The sequence below is a fragment of the Rissa tridactyla genome, chromosome 1 (assembly GCF_028500815.1).
Source record: "Rissa tridactyla isolate bRisTri1 chromosome 1, bRisTri1.patW.cur.20221130, whole genome shotgun sequence".
In the NCBI taxonomy this organism is placed as follows: Eukaryota; Metazoa; Chordata; class Aves; order Charadriiformes; family Laridae; genus Rissa; species Rissa tridactyla.
This window is the reverse complement of record NC_071466.1, coordinates 114,526,783-114,547,442: the sequence shown is the minus strand read 5'-3', so window position 1 is coordinate 114,547,442 and position 20,660 is coordinate 114,526,783.

Here is a 20,660-nt window from a genome sequence, read left to right as displayed (position 1 = left end):
CAGTGCAGAGCAGCACGAGAGAAAAGGGCCAATGTCATCTCCTGTGTTGGCAATCTTACAGCAGGTATCCTGGGTTTAGTCTGATTGTTCTGATACTTGTTATATAGTAGTCTTACCCTCCAGATTTGCACCGGCTAAAATATATACTAAACCAGATATTTGACATTTTAGATATTTCAGGTTGATATAAATTAGAAGTTCATTATGACATTCCTATGCAAAATTGCATAAATAGGGATAAGGAAGTCAGGTGATATTCGTCTAGAGCCGTAGACCTCTAGTGTGGAAATGATCTGTATTCTCCCGAATAAAGAATAATAATGACACGCTTAAGTCAGGTTGATACGTGAATCATTTTGCCTTTATCGTATCTTATGGTGAAAGAACTTGACTTTTCAATATATATAACATTTCATGTTAATAGTTGGTGAATATCCTTTTCGTTTCAGATATGAACTGAGCCATTTTTTCTTGTCATTCTGTTTATTCCTTAGATCAAAAATTTATCTTGCTTTCACTTTTATTTCAAATGTGTTCTTAAGCACTTGTCTGACAGAAACGTGATTATGATTCAGTGCATACACAGTGCATTTGAAATAGTCCCATCTAAACTTGATGCCGAAGCTTCCCGGCTGGAGGATAGTTTCACGTAACAGAACACATAGATAGGAAATAAAGTGGCTGACAACTAACATTCTCCAGGGCAACTTCAACTTCAAAGTGGACTTCTGTTGTCATTTTATTGCTATTTCCACTTTCCTCTGAAGGTCCAGGTCAGGGACTCTATATAGTTGATGCTTCTGAATGCTTTATTTGCTATATGACTATATACACAAGAAGGAAAGTCCTGCAATTCTGAAGAAGCTCATGGCAGAGCATGCATTCAAGATGATACGTGTATATGAAGAACACCTGAAAATTTGTTTTTATAGCCCATCTGAACAATATCAGTTACTGAGGAAAAAGATTCTATGTCTAGGCACACAAGGATGAATATCTGTTATGCTACAAGAATTTTTAAGTACACAGCCACTTGAAAGAAGTTAATTCATTCTTTAGAGCTTCCTCTTTTCCACTGACTCTTGAGTTGTCATGATCAATTTATCACAGCTATGTTGCTTTGAAGAAAGTTATCTCTATGACAGACAAATATGTGTGTTGCATGAGTACGTATACATGCCTTAAATCATTATTGTATGACACATCCTCCGGCACTACTGCATCTATTTGCAGAATATCTGGACTTTTTGAATTTTACTAAATTGCCTCTGACCAAATATCCGAGAAGCCCCCTACTCCTGGAACATCCTCTGTTTTGTGTTCCTAAACCTCTCCAGCATAAAAGATTAAATGGGTTGAGAACAACCAACTAAGGCGACCAACATTGAGAGACAAGGCAGAGAGAGATGGTGTCGAGAAAGAGAAGACTGAATAGTTACAGTATGGTGAGCTGAAAGGCTGATAGACATGGATGGCCAGAATCACTCCAGCTGTGGCAACTGAATCCAATTCCTGCAGCTTGTTCTGCCGGGTATGGTTATTTTATTTGTATTTGGATGGTGATAGAAGGCCTTGACTATGATGAGTTCGGTCATGGTAGGTGTTGGATAGTGTGTGACGATTCAGGCCATTTCTGAACAACCTGCAAGCTAAACAAAACAGTTGAGTTATCCCAATTTGCAATAATCATTAGGAACTAAGTGCCTAAATAGATTTATGGATCTGATTTGGCATGCCTATAAAGGTCAGAGGGGTGTCTGGGGGCCACAAAGGACAACTGGCCCCTGCCAATGGCCTAGTGACTGATTTGTTGGCTGGAGTGCAGGCATCACTTCAACTGCTGTCATTCCTAGAAGAGTGTGAAAAGGGAATGATGATTTACATATGCGCTAACATTTTAAGCAGTATGTGAATATTTTTGGTACATGAAGGAACAAAGCAGAGGAATCGCTTCAGCGTTGCTTATGAATAGGGGATGCCACGCAGGTAATGTTCCTCCCAGTAACGTTGCTTCATGTTTTGGTCATTTGGCACACTGTAGAGATATATATTAAACTTTCACTACAGCCAGTGCCACATTCTCTCACTTTGAGTGGGTGGGATGGTAACCTGTGAATTCGCTGCCAAACTGTCTGTTATGACTAAGAATTAGTTATTGTCTGTTATAGTAATCTCATACATTTAAAAGATACCAGGGAAATAAAAATGGCTTAATGTGGCAGAAAGAACAGCACAGGAAAAATTCAAGTCATTGGAATATCAGTAAAATTCAACTCCTATCAGCCTGCCAATGTGGCAGAGGAGTTCTAGGAGGAATAGTAATACACAGAAGCAGATTTGTCTTGGAGCCTTAAAATATTACCAATGAGAATAATTTGAAAGTCTCAAAAAATTATTTGAAACTTCTTAGATTTCTCCCTGACCATTCTTTACGTGTTCTCATTACTTCTATTTTAGTAGAAATGTGAATGCTGTGACTATCTCACATGGAAAAACTGTTCATTAAAAAAATTAACATGAGTAAGTTAAAAATGGAGAACACAGGAAAGAGAGCTCAGAGTCTTTCAAAGCAATGTGTGTGAGCCTTCATACTGGAAATGTTCATGTTTTGTTTGTTTGTTTAAATTTTGTTTGGTTTGGTGTTTTTTTCCAGCCCTGTTGATGATGAAAGTTTCTCTCTTTCTTATGTTAACATAAATCAGGAGTAGTAAAGTGCATAATTTTAAGGTTTTATTTTTCCAAAGTGACTTTTTTCTACTTATATCTCATCATTGGAAAATTCTGCCTCAAATACAAGGTGTAATTAAGGGCAAAGATTGTCTTTTCAGAGGATCTTGGGGCAAATTTATATTGTCAATATTAAGGGAAGTTAAGCAGCTATGGCAAAAATTTGCTTATGAAACATTTTTCCCCTTTCTAGTAACGTGTTAAATTTAACAGCCCTGCTGACGTCTTTGGTTTATTTTCAGTACTGTCATAATTATATTAAAGTCAGAGAGTAGGTGCCCCTCTTACCCCATCCCTAGCTGAGCTTGCTTGCCCTTTCTGTTGCTTTCCAACTCTTACTGTGATGTCAGTTTAGACCAGCTAAACATGTATTCCTACATTTCAATACGCTCAGTAAGGAATATAGAGATATCTCTCTCATAAAACCTGCTGTAGATAAGTAAGAGTTTGGGCTGGTGTTTTTCTCTGAGACTTGGTGCTTACTTCAAAGGAGTTGTATCCAGCCCTGTTCAAAAGATGTAGCCCGTGTTTCGAGCTCAAGATGAGGTGTCTTGGTAAATTCCTTGCTTGCATGGTGGGTTGTTTTGTTTGTTTTTTTTTGTTAATGGGAACAGGTGTGTTGGGTCAGGAAATATTCTCATTTCAGACACCTGAAATAAAACTCCAGCTGTCAAAATGCAGTTGAAATACAAGACAGGCAGTCTTCTCATATAAGAGAGAATTGAGCTGCACTGACTGATAGCATCCGAACAGGCAATGTATACTGCTTAACACTTCTGAAGGCTGACCATTCGAGATCTGTCCTTCAAGGTTGCCTTTTTGCTCCTGCTCCAATTACACTTGCTTAAGAGAGAGAGCGAGGGAAAAAGAAGACAAAACAAATTGCCCATAACAGGTTTCTGGTTGATAGCATGGATTCAGGGGAGCTTGTTATAGTGAACAGATATTACCTTCCAATACCTTTGCAATAAAATTTTGCTGTCAGCAAGAATCTGTATTTTTACTGAAAAATAAACCAAGATATTTTTTTTTAGGCAGATGTATTACAATAAACCTTGGAGTGTAACAGGAAAAACACACGGCTAGTAAGGAAATAAATCTGTAAGTTAAATGTAGTTATTGCCAGCTGATATAATGCAGGGTTTTATGTACTGCATCAACTTAGTTTTAATGTCCAACCAAAAAAGGCACTTGAAAAGGCATAATATAAAAAAAATAAGAGAGAGAAAAGGGAGGGAAAAATTATTAAAATCTGTGCTAATAAATTGAGATCTGCTTTGCTGGAGGCATGTTTAGCATTGGAGAACAACCAGAATATAAGAATGTGATTAAAGCTTTGCAGTAATAATGGAGTTGTGCAGTTAATGTGTATTTCCAGAGCTGCAGAAAAATAAAAAATATTATCACTTCTTACAAAAATTTCTTTTAAACTGACTGATACAGTTACTAGGTTTTCTACTAGATATTAATCCCAGAGATTAATTTAATCTAATTTGTCACAGGTTTTAAGGTTTTCTACCTGCCTATAATGAGTTACTATATAAACCATCTACTACCGTGCCAAGCAGCACAGCATTTTCTCTTTTTTTTTTTCTCTTAGAATAATATAAATGTAAGTACCTCCCTATTTAAGTGCAAGAGCTGCTTGCCTTTCTAAAACTGGCAACTTTCTGACTCATCAGAAAGCGTCAAGGCAGATGGTTCCAAACTAAGCCTCTCTCTTCACCCGTGTGTTGAAGATTTTTTTGAATGCCATCTTCTCTGTCTTGCCTGAAGCATTTTAAATTTGCATGAAAATGGTTAGTAGAATAGAAAGCTTTAAGGATTACTGATAGAGCATGATAGTGGTGTGGGTTCCTGTAACCATGCTGTGGGTTAATAAAGGACAAGTTAGTGAGTTACAGAAACTCTGTGTCTTGTTTTTTCATCTTAAGGACAATGTAAATACTTATTGATTCCAAAAAGATATTGTGAGGCTTCGTTAAATAAATATTGCCTCTTACAGGAATAACAGCTAGATGTTGATCTGAAGTCAATAGTGACATACCATTGTATTGAAGGAATTCTTTATATCATTTAGTAAAATGCTGAGGTTTTCTTTTATTAATATTTCATGGGTTCCTAAGTGTTGACTATAAGATACTTACAGAACTGTAAATTACTGCTACTTATTACCCATTCTCCTTTCTGCATGTAGGTTCTGGCAGTTCATCAAAAGTAGCAAAAAAATTCTAATAAAAGAATCCTCTTGGATTTTGTACATACAGTATATGTATGAAACAAAGACATTCTTATGGCTTAATGATCTTGTATGGGAGCAAACTTGAATGAAATGGTTGATATTTTTGTCTCTCTGTCTTTGAAAAGCAAACCCAGTCTGCAGCTGGCTTAATGCCTGGTAGTTAGTTACAGTGGGAAGCTAAATCTGTCAGCTGAGAGCAGATAACCATCCTGCATTGATCTAGTTGAAGAACTAGCTTAAGCAGCACTGTGCCATGGATGCTGTCACAAATGAAGTGGAAGATGCTAGCAACTGTGGTGTTCCCGTTAATTGTCCTGATAATGGATACTGGAAATGATGATCCTCATCTTGGAAGTGATTAGCCTCCATTCAAAGGGTCTGCACCTGCTTTTATTGAGTTCAGAGGCAGCTCTGAAAGGGGTGAAAGTTAGCTGCTAAGAGTATGCTTGCAGTATAGCAGGAGTGAGCACACTTTTATCCACCCACCTCCTCCCTTTTTTTTTAACGGCAATTAATTTCATCAATTACTCTTCCTCCTTTCTGGTTTATTGCCTGGATACCGCTGTAGCCACCTTTGCACTGTGTGTTGCGCTAGTAGTATCAATTTAATTGGAGGCTTACTTCACAGTTCCCACAAACCCCACTGATTACTGGCATAGGTGATACTACTGGAGCATGAATGATATCGGGAGTTACAAGGGAGGGAGAGGTTTAAGGCTAGAGCTGCTGAAAGGAGTATTTGTGAAGCCATCTTAAGATGCCAGTTCCCTGCAAGCAGAACTGACTCACAAGTAGGCTACAAATATGCAGCCTCTCTGTAACTTGAGCATCCTTTTCGGTGAGTTAGAATTCCTGTGACAGAGGCAGTCGTGCATCTGTTCAGCCCACGTTCAGAGATGATCAGCTGGGATCTGGAAGCTGCACGAGTGCATGGATTCAGGGCTGACCCTGCCATAAGCTGGATGGGGAACGCTGCATTTCAATTGGGATTGAACTCCGCGCCTCTGCGGCTGCCAGACTAGAGCTGGCTTGTTTCTTGTTGATTTGGAGGACAAGCCACTAGAATTATTAGTACCCATGGGGAATGAGTTCTGCTGACTGATCTCACTGGTAAGAGTAAAGTGGAGGTAACTTTTGCAGTGTACAAAGATACAAAGCAATTTAAAAAGCCATTGGTGTCTTCAACGGAAAGCAGCAGAAAAAATTATTTTATTTCTTTTGTCATTTGTCATATAATCTAGTGTGTTGTCACTGAAAGAATATTTACTTTTTGCTGTTATATGAAGTAAAAAGGGTTATTTTTATTCAATTTTTTTTTTTATCTTAAAATGACTGGGACAGGCAAGTGATAAAAAAAATCTTGTTTATAATGATTGGAGAGCCATTTTGAAGTTTTCATTCTGGACGGTATGAAGGGTGGAGAAAAATCTAGGAACACTTTAATTTTTCAATATAAAAACTATTTTTCAAAAGGTTTTTAAGGTCTGAATAGATTATTCTGATGAGAACTTGGCCTCGTGTCTGCAGCAAGTGCCACAAAACTTAACTTGTCAAAGGAGGTTCTTTTTCTTCTTGCTGCCTTTAGCTCACCTTGACTAGCTTACTGTGAATATTCAGGACCTGACAGGTTGCAAGGAAAATATACTGGAGTTTAGAAAACACACCTGTCAAATCGAATAAGTAGATAGTCTGAGTCTAGTATCTTGTTTTCAGGGGAATCAATGACCACAGTATTGTTCTTTTCTTTAGTGCGTATATGTGCACATACTTCCTACTTATCCTGAGTGATTAAAGGCTTACCAAGAATGGCTTACCTTCTCATAGACCTTACTGACATAATTACTGCAGTGTATGTATTCACCTTCCTGAAGATGTTTTTTTGCACAGCTCAAGTTTTTCATTTGAGGCCCACATTGGGCTTTAAAGACATCCATCATGGGTCTTATGGTACACAAAATGCACAACCAAAAATTAGTATTTTTGCGTCAGAAGGGAGGATATGTAGCAGGGATTAGGCTGTTACCATCACTAGCTTCCTTTTTTTTTTTTTTTAATGACTTTCCTAGTTTCCTGAATAAAACAACCCAGGTAATACTCATTTTGCAGACTATTGAGTAGGCAAAGAATTGCAACTGAGATCCTTTTGTTGCTCTAGTTTTTAAAGCCACCTCTACTTATCACTACTTCTTTTATAATGTTGTTTATATCATTATATTTTAGAGCTCCCTGGCCCAAAAGGTTTTGAGGAACATCTGAGAAGAAATAGTGTACTAAGGTTAGGCAGAAGGAGACTCTTTTTGTCTTCCTTATTTGTAATTCTTTTTGGTCTTTAATGTTTTTGGGGCAGTGGGGGGTGGGGGGGAATATCATTTGGGCAAGCCTTTTTTACCTATTTGGGTCTACTACAGGAGCTCATCTGTAATGGAACATGACATAAGAGTGAAATGGAACAAGCACCCTTGGCTGAAAGCTACTGCATAGATGCAAGTAGCTGAGTTACCTCTTGGCCAAGCCCAATTATGCTGACACCTGAGGAAAAGCGACGAGATTATATCAGGCTAGTTTTGACAGCATTAGCATGGACTGAAGGTTTTATGTCTACTTAGGGCTTACAGCAGAGATGACCCAGTTAAGAGGAGTGCCCAAGTTGAATGATACTAGCTCTTCATGCGTCTGTGTGAGGAAAACAAGCAGATCCCCTTAACTAATCATGTTAGCGCTGCTGACAGCCTCCACCGTACCTCGAGGATTTTCCAGCTTTGTTGCTGCGCCAGTGGGGTTGCATGCGGGGGCTGGTGATAGCATGGGCATCGGGCTCTCCTTTGGCTCATCAAGAGCATGGTGGATTACTCTCACAACTTCATGTTTCAGCTGCACTTGCAGAGACCTTCTCTACTAGCTATAGCTGCTATTTTTAAGCAGCCACAAGAAACTGATTTATCTGTCAGTGCAGGAGAATGTGCCCTGCAAAGCAGTAAGCTACATATCTGGGTCACACACTGTATGGTGTGAGGCAACTGTGTGCAGTTCAGTCAGGAATTAGACAGCTATCAAATGGTGGTTTTGGGGGGGAGGAAGAAAGAATCCTCAAACAGCAGGGAGGGAGTCATCTTTGGGATAAAAATGACCATATGCTAAGCTTCTATTTTGCCACAAGCTGTACTTTAAAGACTGTCTAGAGGAATAAAGTCGATCGGTCTCTTTATTCCAAAATTTTTAACAAAAAAAGGAAAAGCAAGCACTTTTTCATTGGTTCAAGCTTTGTTCTGGACATCAATAACTGGAACAGGTACCCATAAGCCCCTTTGTAAACGATCCTAGCCTACATATATTATTATTGTAATTTTAAAAGCATTGAGAGGGGGGAGGCATTTTCATTATAAAAGCAGACTAGCCTAGCATCTTTTAGGGTAAGAGAGGGACATATAAAAGCAGTCTTTACCTCTCCTGTGGGAGTCTGATACAGGCAAGCTTGTATTGAACAGCTTCACCGGAAATTGAATTGACTAACCGTTTGCTGTACCAGCTCACGAAGGGGAGAGTCATCTCCCTCAGCTTCCATGAGGCTCCCACCTTGAAAGCAGCTGCTATGAAAACTGAAGCTCAGGTAGTTGGGGAGGCTGCAGGCACTTTTGGAGAGTGGAAAGAGTCTCAGCTGAAATGAGAGCAGCGGTGAGGGAAGATTGCCAAGCTGAGGAAAGCACAAGAAATTTCAGCCCAGGAACCCAGTGAGAAATTAGATAATGTTGGGGGTTTTGCTGCTTGAGACCATGGTCTTAGTCTTGAACCTGTCCCTTAGAGAAAGTGGCAACGCTTAATTTCTACTCCTTTGACAAGGTAATCCTTTACTGGGAAGAAAAAATTCTTTCTTTCGTGTAACTATGAAGTCCGGGCAGAACAGAAACGGGCCTGGATCAGTATCAGTCAATACTGCTGAATCCTTCTAAAGCAGCTTCAGCTAACATGCTGATGACATTCCTAAATTAAATTTTACATTGGTGGGTTTTAAATGACAGAAGAAATTGTCATGTCTCTTTGGTTTGCTGAGGACCTGCTGATTAGGGATTTGTTGATGTGGATTGACCAGGATTAGAGGGTGAGTAGAGCTAGTGTAGCTCTGGTGGCAAGTACATGTGCAATACAAAGCAGAAGGAACTCATGACTTTACCTTTCAGGATCTTGCAACAGTATGGCAGTAGTGCCAGCGTTGACATGGTCAGAGCACAACTGTCTATCTGAAGCCAGAAGGACAAGACAGGGGACACTAAGCTCCAGAAGCTCGTGAAGTCCCATTATCATGCCGTGCTTGCCTGGCATGGCCAGGGCTTGTGGACCCTGGACACCACGCATCTGGGGGGAATACGTGGCTCATGGCAGCAGCTTTCCAACGTGTGGGTACAAACAGAACAGAACATGGCATGAGAAAAAAGTGGAACCACTGTCTTAAAAAGAATGAAAAATGTCCATGGACTATTGCATTATGTTGTCATCTATTTTTATTCCTAATTTTTTTTAATACAGCAGATTATTGTAAAATTTAGCTCCTGTGGTACCCTAATACAAGATCTTTGAAGACAAAAGAAATATTAATTGGATTGTGGCTCTTTTGGATCTTTGTTTCCTTTATTGTTTTTGAGTTAAACTACCCAATTGGCTTGGATAGGAGTGAGTTGGAAAAGGTAGGAGTTTCACTTTTTGTTTTATGCGAGCTTATCAAAATGGATTGATGCTAACTTGTCTGCATAAGAAAAACACAACAAAAACCCAAAAAAACCCAAACAACAACCAACCAAACAAAAAACCAACACCAAAACCACCAAACAAACCCACAAAACCATGAGAAGTCCTGCATTGTTATTTTCAGGAATTCGTTTTAATTCTTTTCTCTTATGGCAGTGAACTAAATTTAGCAGCTGTAAAATGAAAACTCTATTTCCTGTATTCAAGGCAGGTACAAGCTAGCAATGTCTGTCTTTTGAATGGTTTACTAGGAAATTGCTCTTTACTTCTGTTCTCCTTCCCTTTTTCTTTCTCTCCTCTGGTCCCTGGTCAATCTAGCTGCCTTCTGTCTGGCAAGAGCCCTGATGCGTGGCATTGCTGCGTTGAGCCTGTTGGTTCTGAAGAGGCTCATTAGCTACCGCTCTGTTCTCCCAAATACACTCACATTCTGTACTTTATTGTATCCCTGTAATGAAGTGTTCGGCTGAACTGTAGCTCCCATTTTTGCAAGGCCTAACTTTCTGAATGTAATCCAAGGCTCATTAACATGATTTAATTCTGTGGTGTGTTGTAATCTAGTCAAGGGCAAAACAGATTAAGTCAAATTAAGGTCTACTTCACATTGCACAAAAGTGTACCTGTTGAGGTGCCTATTACATTCTTATATGTTTTCCAAGATCATATATATACACACACATATGTATATCTAATTTAGAAGATACAACCTGGTTTGGCCGCTCCAAATTCACCGTTGTAGTTACAGTTGTGCAATGGTTTAAATTGGTAGTAACATATGCTTGCTGGATTGAGAAGACAGTGTCTGATTTGCATGTTTTTGAATAGCAGATGATGTTATAGGGTTTGGGTAGTTCTATTTCTGAGTTTAGTGTGCCAGGAGAATTTAGGCTGTGTAATATAAGGATGATTCTAATTCATTTATCTGACACTAAATACCGTATGTCACTTGTTTGTATGTTGGTAATTTGATATTACTGAATGCGGGAAAAGGGTCATCATGGCATATATATAACTCACAAATAAGACTTTTCTTTTTTTTTTTTTTTGTGGAGACCTAGGACCACTGCTATCATGATTCTAAAAAAAGATAATTTAACATATTAACAACTGCATGTTCGAGGCTTCAAGTTGCAAATCCTTACTTTGGGTTCGAAGGCTTTTGTCACCACGCAGCACTTCAGCTCATGTACTCTCATCATAATCCAGCCAAATGTCCTCAAGATATTCAAAAAAGGAAGGAATTATGCCCCATTTTTCTGAGAGTTGAACTTTATACCCCTGGCATATTGCACGTGTCCAAAGTAACTCAGGCCTCCTTTAAGGGATTCAAGCACCTCATTTTCATAACCTCTTACATTCACCTTGGTAAAACTCTACACTGGAGCCTGCATGTGGAACAGCTTGCGTGGAAAACTTCACATTTTTCCTGTGCTCTTATGCAGAAATGTAAAAATGTCTATCTGGCAATATGCATTGATACTTACTGGACGGTTCCATTCCTGAGAATTTACAAGCTACAGCTAAGATTAACCAGTACATTTTAAGTATCGCATTCAGATTTTGAAGGTCATACAATGTAAAATATTGTTTCATTAATGCACTTTTTGCATTCAGGTTGTATGTGAGGTAGGAATTGAAACTCTTTGCTGAACTTGGACTTAAGTGTTCCTTTTTATAAAATTTGGTAAATTTGCAGGGAATGACATCAATCTGGAGTCAACCCTTAAATCTGCCTTGGGGACATAGTATAAAACTTTCCCTTCGATCATGGCCATGATTTTTATTTAAATAATAATAATAGCATGACGTCTACTCTGCAAGAGTGTTAAGACTTTAAGCAGATATCTGAAAGCTTATGTACTATTCTAGTAATATTAATTATTGAACTTAAATAATATGCATGTAGGAAGAGATTGCAGAGTAGAGGGCCCACTTGAGTCGAGTGTTTCTATGACAGAATTAATACGAGCTACTGTAGCTTTAGATCAGTGTTCTCTGATGTAATTGCATGACTTAGGAAACCTTGTGAAGTGATGTTGAATTTATAATTTTAATTCAGTTTCCTCCTTTTTTTTGGTGATATCTAGTGCATACAGACTTCAAGTTGAAATAGTGCTTATATATCGAGTGGACATAGACTATTTATTATAAATAGTACTGTAGACATTTATAGATTACAGGCAGATAGGGATACAAGACCAAAATAATAGGTTTGAATGGACAGAATAGTAGTCCCTCAAATAGCACCAGGGATAAAATCCGTTATGTGTATCCATGTCTATTTTCAAGCTGCACGTAAGATTTTTCTTTTCATCAAAATTAAGTGTTCAAAATTCTTTCACCCAAATTCATTTTGCCCTGGAATCCTACAAAATAAAAGGAGGGATTGGCCAAAGCTTTGGATATCACATTGTAAAAATGCGTATTTCTTAGTTTCTTGTTTAATCTGCCATGTGAAATAGGCTTTATATAGCAAGCGTGGAAAATGAGCACAACAAAGAAGCATCTGTCATTACTAAAAAGGAAAGAATGCTAGATATTAACTCCAGGAAAGAATCTCACTTTCAGGTTAAAGCCAGACCATGAAGGAACATGGCTGGACAAGCAATTAAAGTTCTCGTGTGGAATTCTCTAGTGTAGGCATTTTACTTGGTAGGTTTAGCCAAAATGTCTATTCCTGTAATTGCTAGCCAGATGTAGGGCACTTGGTAATTATTGCATTCTCGTCCAGCAAAGGAATGCTTCATAGAGAGAGGGAGTTATGTGGGTTTTACTTCTAAAAATTTTGAAGGTGTTTGGGCGAAAAGGCACAAGTAAAGATACAAGTAAATTGCATCTTGTTGTTCACCACCCCTCCAATTAAAGAGTTCACAGTTTTTTGTCTGAAGAGCAAATCAAAATTTTCCTAACCAAAGTTGCCATAAATTAAGACACATAAGTATGTACCGCATATTGATTCTGTCCTGACAATCACTGTAATTTTAAAAAGTAATATATCTGGTTATGTGAGAGAATACAGTAACGAATACATATCCATGTATTTTCAGAATTTGTTAAAACAGTCAAAGGAGAAATATCGATTTACAGAACTACAGAAGTGGCACAAGTTAAAACTTGTTTATGTTCTGGCTGAAGCTTATCAGAAGCATGTCGTGAAGTCTCTGCTTCAAATCACATTGGCAGGTGTGGCTGCGGCGTTTGCAGAAACCTTCAGTGACTGATCTTCACAGAGGTATGGTAACTGGCTACTGGTGACTCAGTCACACCAGTAGGGACTTCATCTCGCTGGAAATCAGATTGTTGCAGCACATGAGCTCTTTCCTACCAGTGGAAGGAGAAATTGTTTTCTTCCAGTGCGTTCTCGTGAACTTACAATGTTCCCTGCCAACTGATGGTTTTACCTGCAGCCCAATGGCAGAGCATAAGGAAGGCTCTGGAGCTGGTCTGAGGGGTCCTTCTGTGGCCATAACCATGGCCCTGTTTAATGCTGCTCAGGGCCCATGTAACTACTGGTCTTTCCAGAAAGCTTCCAAGGGTGGAGGACCTGGCAATGAGGCTGAAGACTCTGAAAAAGGAGTAGCCTCACCCTTGGTTTGGGTGGAGGGAAGCCAGGCTCCTGTTTGATGCCCTGGCCCTCCTGGATCCTCCTGAAAACCAGAAAGGTCTATGCTGCCATTCGTGCCCCAAACTAAGCAATAGGCTTTTGTCCCAGAGACCTCGTTACTGTGAAAAGGATTAGCTAAAGGTCTTTCTATTGGCGAGGTAGTCTGGGGCTGGGAAAGTCATTTAGGGAAATAATTTCTGACTAACTGTTAATATACCTAACTCTTACATGTTAACATTTTATGCCTTACCAGTCTACAGCCTTCCTAATATGGAAATATATTTTAAGTGGTTAATCAGATTTATTTTCAAGAGTAATTTTGCCACAACAGTACTAGAAAGTTGGTATTTGAAAATGAAGGCAGACATTTTTCTCAAAGCAGCGCTGAGTAATTACAGTCTTCCTGGTGCTCGTATATTGCTCCAACTTCATTTTATTACCCAATGCATCTTTCCTTCTTCCAATTAGCTTAAAATAATTCCCATGCTTGAACCTTAGAGCAGTTTCAGAGTTATAGAGATGACATTACACAGCCTGTCCTCTAGGCTTGCAAAGCATATTTCTTTTATGGTGCCAGGAAAACAAATGGAGTAACTACTTCTGTAGGCTCTTGAAGAGTAGAAGTACCTCCAGCTATCCACTGACTTCAGATTACTGTTTCACATCCAATCATAGAGACTTTTAAGTCAAAAGGATTCTTTTCTGACACAGGCACAACCTTACTCCTTTTAAAAGCCTGCCTGTTTGCAGAAACTTTACTTTGTTCAGAATTGAGGCTGACAAAAATAAAAATGTATTGTTTGTAAAATTATGTAATTGGGCATTCCAGATCTGGGTGATATTTTTACGTCAAAAGAATTTACTTTTGGGGGAAGTATAGCTAAAGGTTTGAGATAATTTTGGGCACCTATAAGTGGAAAAAATAAACACTGAAACAGTGAGATCAGTGTCGTAATACATTTTGATACTTTATTGTTGCATTATTGTGGATTAGTTTGCTACTATGCAGCCCTGCTAGGGACTGGGGAACTTCTTCATCAGTGCTCAGACCTGAGTAGCCATTTTGTCTTCATCTCTGTACAGTAATTACTAGTGTATTTGGGTGGATTTACCTCATATGTGCTTCCCCTGTCAGCTGTACTTACTAGGGTTGTTCTTAATCTGTCATAATGAAGGGAAGACAAGGAACGGAGAGTGATGGATGGAAGAAGTAGTGACTGTAGCATCGTGTTTGACATCATGTCAGGGTAGTAGTGGGTACAAGGAACAGGAGGTGATGAATAGAAGGAGAAGTGATTGTGTATTATGTTGTTTGCTGTGATTCAAGGGATGTTTTGATGCCTTAATAGCACAGACTATTTTCCACTTAAATGGAGGAAAAGACCTCTAAGGCTAAAGTCCTACAAAAACTTATATGCATTCTGAACTTGGATTGGAACTTTAATTTCTTCTCTGATCTACAGATGCTAGGGCACACTCATATCTTTACACTAAGTTTATTACTTCTATAACCTTTTTTCTGTGATGTATAAGCATCGAAGAGTGGGGATGAAAATGTGCTCATGAAAATTACCTTTCGCCATAACTCTCATCCCATGTCCTGTCATAAAAAAACCATCCTCATTTGTAATGAGAGATATAGACTGTTACTCTCTGCCCCGTATGGTATTTTAACTGCCTAATTACTTCACTAGTTAACAATGCTAACTACAATGTGATTCGTGGCAGCATTCCTGCAAGTATCTCTCAGTAAATCAAAGTAGATGTGCCAGGGCTGTTACTCAAATTCTTTTGCAAATATTTACAGGAGTATATCAAGCCTGCTGAATTATAGCTACTAAATTGCTGGGAAACGTACTCACGAAAACAAATCCTGTTTGTATAAGAAAGAAGGCACAATCATTCTTTAAACTGTACAATAAATCTTACAGCTCTGAAAAGGTTGAAAGTCATTTGCATTTGGAAGAGGTAATGAAATGCATCTTAATAGACTTAAATGTTCAGCATTGTTAATAAAGAACAGCAGAATATAATCATTTTATAGGTGTGATCAGGTGGGTTCTGTGAAATTAAGGTTTGGTTCTGCAGTTGGATCTTGTTCATTGCCAAAACTCTTCTTTCTTTGTGGCAGCAAATCATGCAATAGACTTGCAGACAAATATAGCATCAGAGCTATTATCTTATGGAAATAAACAAGAGTCATTTGTTTAGTCAGCAAATGTATGCTTAATAAAGAATACAGATGACTACAACATTTTCAGAATTGCTGTTCGTTTGATTGGTAAAATGGTCTCTTTAAAGAATTTCACTGAACTCCAGAACAATAAAATGTAATAGAATTGGTATCCCCAGGGGTTTGTGTGATGCTGTATAATTGTGAGAAATTAGCCTTACCACAGCAACTCTACCCAAAGGTAGAAGTCTACATTTAGGTAGAGTTCTATGCAGCTTCTCTTTTAAGACATAGTTAAAATTTGAAAATGTGCAATTTTCTTCACTTGTTTTAAAGGAAGATGTTAACTTCGTGTGCAGCTTTGCAGACTCAGAATGCAATCCACTCCTATTAGAAAAAGAAGCTATGCCATAATAAAGTCTGAATGCTATTTCAGAATTAATACTTAGTGTTCCTTTGTGTCAGGGAATGTGAATGTCCCAGGTGAAAACTTCTTTCCTTCTGAAGAAAAATAGTTTTTTCTGCCCCTTCTTCCTTTTGTCATAAAAATAATTTTCATTTCTCTATGACATGTTTATTCTGTCTCAAGAGCAGTGCAGCATAAAAACAAATGTCCTTCATATCTTAAAGAATATCTTGTTTATACCACTTATCTACATTTTCATTACTGTGTTTGTGCACAGCAATGATTAGACACTGTACACCGAGGGAAGGTGAATGAAGGTATTAAAAATTCATTTGATTCTTACTATAGGAGTCTCTGTATGGAAAATCAGCTTTTTCCATCTTTTACAAGTTATTGACATATACTGAGGTTTAAATTGTTGAGGTGCTTCTTTTTTAGATTTTGACTATAGAATTTTTTTTTATTTAGGGCTCAATTCTTCACATGCTTTGTAACAGTTGGTTGCGTTTTTTTCCTAATTAACAGGTAAACAGGCATAAAAGATAATAAGAAATAACCAGAAATAAAAGCACGGACAGTTGTATGAGTCAGCACCTGCCTGCAACTTTCTCTTCTGAGTTATTTGAACTCCAGAGAAACAGACCAAAAAGGAGTCCCCAACTCTCCTATAAAAAACAACAAAAAAAATCTACTTGGATGATCCACTTGTGCAGCACTACGCTGTCTTTCAGAAGAGTCAGGGGGATTCTCATGTGAGGCCCAAGAAACGGTAAGCTTTGCTTTTTATTTGTGGCTATTTATATTCTAGGAAAATCTATCCTATATTGTAGAGGAAAGAGGAGAGTAAACCCAATATCTATCATTCTTCAGCCCATTTGATATGGACAGAACCTCGAGAAGAGCAAGAGAGCTGCCAGTGCTCTCTTGAAAGTGTGCCCTTCTTTTATGTAGTCTCTTTTTTCTTGTGGCAGGCACCACTCCGTTACCCTATCTGTCTTTGGTGCTGGGTAACCTCCTCCCCTGCAAAGCTTCCTTGCTCTGCCCTGCACTCGGGTGCCAGGCCCACGGCCATGGCTACCATGAGTCAAAAGCTCGCGCTGTTTCAACCCCAGGGGAGCCTCCCTTGCAAATCCCCACGCTGCACGGCAAATACCATCCAGCTACTTAACAGGCCAAAAGGTCTTTCGAGAAGGTCTCAGAATTGCTTCATCCATCTGAGCGGTCCTTTCTGAAGCAAACAGTTTTGATGCTCTGAACACCAGCATTTATAGCGAGTCCCCAAAGAGCAGCGTCTTTTTGAACTGAAGAATCAATGGTGTTATCTGTGTGGATTATTTGAAGCCAGTTTTGTGGTTGCTGTGTAACCTTAGTTCAGTGACAGACACAGTACGTTGGGGTAATTCTTCTGATTCATTTGCTGCCCCTTTTGTTTGTTTTATCACACTTCACGAACCTGTCCTTCGCTTCTGACAATAGCTTATATATATGATCTTTCTTTCACTTAGATCACCTTGTATGATTACAGAGACATTTGATAATGCTTCTCTACGATTTTCAAATGCAAACAATAGAATATAATATATGCCGAGGTACTTTAACTTGGAGCCAAACAGAACTGAAATAAAAAAAAAAAGCTGGTGTGTGCTTTATTGTCCTTTGACAACACAAGGACTTTGTGTGCCATATGATATTGTTTTAAGTATAAAGCACGCCTAAAAGTTGCTTATATTACTTTAATATTTAAGAATATGACAGCTGGGTATGAACGTGGCAGAAAAAGCAGTATAAATTATGTAAGCTTGAAAGCAGAAGAATTGCAGTGGAAATCAGCAACCCTGGAATGTATAGCAGTCAGATCTTTTAACTCAAGAAATAACATGGAAAAATAACAGCAGAATTATTCCGTGACATTCGCACTCCGAGATAATAGCAGAAACAAGCAGAGTGCTTTGAAATTCATCAACTATACCAGGAGTATTTTTCAAAGTGGAATCACCTTTTCTCCCTCTTATTAAATACTAAACGCTACTACTCAAGGAAGGAGACGCATCTGAAATTTAAAGAAATTCAAGGTGTCATTTTACAGACACAGTTCCAGAGGAATTCTGTTTCAAATAACAAAAAAAAAAAAAGTTTCCTCTTTCCCTAGGATCACATGTTATAATTTGCTTTCGGTTGGTCTCAGAGCTGCAAGAAAGGCCAATCTCCAAGTGCAATGCATTCGGGACACAGCTTCGGTTTGAATTCTGAATTGGGTTCTTGTGGTGTGAGGAATGTTCTGAATATTTATGTGTGTTTTTTCTTAGAGCAGCATTGTCCTGAAATGTACTACGTTTCTGGATTGACATAACTGCTCTGTAGGAGCCATTTGAGTCTCTCAGGTAAAGTATGAGAGTCTTAAAATGCATATTGTGTGAATTCTCTTTACTTGCCTGACTAACCTTCATTTTCAGAACTATTATAACCTGTTGTGTATATCTGGTATTAAAAGCTCATTCAAAAGCTCATCTGTTAGCTAATAGATTGTGACAGCTCCTTTCTTTATTATTTGAGAGGTCCTGGGGTAGCATGTGCATGAATTTGTACAGACCTTGGAATCCATGGATTATTCATCGATCATGAATGTGTGCTAGGACCACAAGCTGAAAATCCCCTTGAGTGTTTTATTGGAGATGTTACTGCATTTTCAGCCTCACTTTGAGACAAAATAACATCTCGATCTTTTTTGGTTTTCTTCTTGAATAGTCAGCACGTAGCATTTGAAGAAAGGTCTGTAAAGGCAGCTTCATAACCATTGTATTAGAGAAATAATTTCTCTCTCTCTCTCCCATTTTGGGAGTTGTATATTTTCTTAGGGAAGCTGTCCCATGGAAGTGTGTTTGCGTATGTGTGGGGGTGCCCTTGTGGGGCAGCTGGGAGAGTCATAGCAGCTGGTTAGGAGGGGGAGAATGTGCCATATTGAATGCAATGATTTCTCCCTTGGGACAGGGAGAGAAATCATCACAGGGGTGCTCAAGTATTTTCATAGGGTGGAGTTGATTGCATAGAGCTTTCATTTTGAGCAATTAGTTGCTCATTGAGATTCATTTCTTGTTTCACAACATTTTTTGATAAAAATAATTATTTGTTGACTTGTTGGCAAACCCAATACAAATAAAATAAAAAAAAAAACTACCAAATTTTTAATATCTTTTTTTTTAATTTCCTTTGTACAATTTACAGAATTTTAAGGGTTTTTTTGCAGTTGATTTCATGTGTGAGGTGGGGGGAGCAGATACAAGATCCTTAGAAAACTCTTCAGGGACAGGAATCTTCCTTCCAGGTTCTGACTGCTACTACCACACCAGGACATGAAAGGAATACATCTGTCCCCTCTTGATGTAATTTGAATGTGAATTTGATCTTCCTAAAGAAGGAAGATCAAATATCTTCTATCCAAGCACAAATAAAGAAAGAGAAGTAGAGAGAATAATACTGTTTGACATTGTCAGAAGTAACATATAACCTACTGCTGAGCATACGTTACAGACCTACCTATGTCAATATACGGAGAGTGTTTCTATTATAGTCCCATCTAAAGACCTCGATTCTTCATTTCAGACAGAAGCAACTGAAATTTTCCACTTTAGAGATATAACTGTAGTTTGACAGCCTTGACCTCAGTCTGTACGCAAGGGATTAAACGCGCTTATTCAGGCTGTAGACTGTGCGAAGAAGGACTTATGTAGTGCTCAAGTGCACCCCCTCTTTGAGTCTTTGTTAGAGTGGAAATAGCAGCAAATGGAGGAAGAAGGTATCAACAGGGGCTTACTAATGAGTCTGTCTGCTATTTGATACAACATGCACGGCTGGATGTAGGTGGACCCAAGCTGCCTCTCCTTGTTCTCCATGCTTGGTTGGATACGAGTCTACTATTCCTGGGTGGGATAGAGAGTTATCATCCATTTGGCTCGGATAGATTTACAATGCTAGTGATCACAATAAATTACCTGCACTAATGTGAAGAATAACTCAACGAGGACAGTTATTTTGCAGTGAAGCTAAACACCACATGAACAAGGAATGGAAGAGCATATATTACAGAGATTATTTTTTTTTGACAGGCTAACGCACCATAAAGTTTTGTTGGGCTTTGAAAGAGAAAGGTTCAGAGATGCTGTTGGAGAAGAGAACCAGTCTCTGGTGCAATCTTGTAGCTCCTCATTACAATGTCCTCACAGGACCAACAAGAGATGAAACTGCAGGAAGAGCATGCAAGACTTTTTCAGTTAAGTACTTTTTTTTTTTTTCTCTTTGGAAAAATCTTATCAAAATACAAGCTGAAAGTGTTCTCTATATTTGCTAGGATTTCTTTTTTCTGATTTTCTAAAAAACTCTATTCTAGACCTAAATGTCGTGCACTAATAGCAATTTACTTCTATTAAAAAAAAAAATCAAAAAAAACCCCAAACCCGAAAAAACTTTAAAATCTCAGTGGCTATGGGTTAGAAGAGAGATACTTTCTCTGTCCAAGTCTTTCTGTGAAATAACTGATCCAGAGGAAAATACAGTCACTCTCTGCCCTTGCAAAGCTCACGATCATACAACTTTTGCTATAGCTGTGCACTGGACATGGTTAGCACCATAACTTTAGCAGGTTTTATTACCTTTCCCTCAGACAGATATGAACATTGTATATTTGTTCTTTATACATTGTTTGTGTCTGGAAATCAATAAGAAAGTTCAGACGATGCAGTAGTCTTATTTCCTCATGTTTTGAAACAAAATCCCT